Here is a 1,458-nt window from a genome sequence, read left to right as displayed (position 1 = left end):
CCCGCGTCCCCTGCATCGGCAGGCGGACTCTCAACCACTGCGCCACCAGGGAAGCCCGACTTTTTTTTTTTTTTACATTGAAATTAAACTTATACCTCATTTAAATCACTATTTTCTAGGTCTCAGATATTCACAGTCAAACCTAATCTTAATGCACACAATAACTCTCCCTGTTTAAACTCTTTCAATAGCTTCCCATTATCCCTAAATTCCAAACTCCTTACCTTGGCCTCCAAAGTCCCTGCCTACTTCTCGGTCCTAATCTCCTCCCACCTTTCCCCTTTCCCGGGCCTCCAAGCACACAGCCTTTCCTTCTGTTCCCCAGGTAGCCAGGGTAACCTCACCTCAGGGTGCCCCACCATCCAGAACATCCTTCCCCTGGCTCTTTCCCATCTCAAGTGTCACTGCCTCAGGGAAGCCCTCCTCCACGCCCCAGGCAGAGTCTGCCCCCATGCACACCAACCACTCCAAGTCACAGCTGGTGCTGTGTGTGCCTGTTCCTCAGGGCAGGGATAATCTCCTGGCTTTTCATGGCACCCCCACCTCACAACGCTCTGTACATAGTTGTTGGTGCTCAGCAGCATTTGTGAGATGAATGGGTCCTTGGCATTTTACTGTCAGGCACGGCCTCGATTTCTCACTCCACCCTCTCTATCTCCCAACTCCTCTCATCTTGTCCATTTCAACAACACTGTGTCTCGTTCAACCATGACAGCAGCTCTGCCCGGTAGCCATCCTGTTTAACAGATGGGGAGACTGAGGCTCAGAGGTGAGGTAACTTGCTCAAGGTCACACAGCTAGTAAGTGGGAGAGCCTGGACCCAAGGTTAACCTCTACTGTGCTCCAGCCAACAGCCCTGGACTTGCATCTCAGACACTGGTGTCCAGCCCAGCCCCCTGAGCAAAGGTAGGGGAGATGGGTAAGGAGGAAGGTAGGAAGGGTCAGGCATGGCGGGAGGGAGGGGCCTTGCCGATGCACCCTGGAGGACAGTGGTAGCTGTCTGGCTGGGCCAGCCCTGTGGGGGTCAAGCTTAACAAGCAATTAATAGAGCCAGAGGGGGGGCCTTGTCCCTTTGTCTTCCTGCCTTTGGGGCCCTGGGGGATGGGGTTCACACTGGGCCTGACCTTCCTGTCCAGGTCCCCTCCTGGGCCAGTGGTGGGGTGTGGGGAGGCATTTTCCAGCACCTTGCTCTCTGCTACAGCCCCCATGGCGCTGCCACCTCTTGCTGGTCAGAGCATGCCCAGCTGTCCCGGCAGCATGAGGTGTGACAAAGCAGACACGTGTACCGGGGCAGACCCACTATGTCTGACCTGTGCAGTGTTACTCAGTGGAGGATGCTGGGGCAGTGACCAGCTTCGAGGTGGCAGCGAAGGGCCCGTCCCCTCTGATCTGCTCCATCCTTTTCTGCTGGATGGCTGGCCCCTCTACCTATGTGGTTTCCATTCCCTCCTTTTGGGG

General features: G+C 55.6%; 1 protein-coding gene across 3 annotated transcripts in view; it reads right to left on the bottom strand.

The window, feature by feature from the left end:
• Positions 1–1,458, bottom strand: part of GNAO1 (G protein subunit alpha o1) — a 171,319-nt gene that overhangs the window by 28,155 nt on the left and 141,706 nt on the right. The gene's annotated exons all lie outside the window — the stretch shown is intronic.

The sequence above is a fragment of the Lipotes vexillifer genome, unplaced genomic scaffold (genome assembly GCF_000442215.2).
Source record: "Lipotes vexillifer unplaced genomic scaffold, Lipotes_vexillifer_v1.1 scaffold342, whole genome shotgun sequence".
In the NCBI taxonomy this organism is placed as follows: Eukaryota; Metazoa; Chordata; class Mammalia; order Artiodactyla; family Lipotidae; genus Lipotes; species Lipotes vexillifer.
The sequence above is the reverse complement of the archived record's forward strand: the minus strand, read 5'-3'. Positions and strand labels throughout refer to the sequence as shown.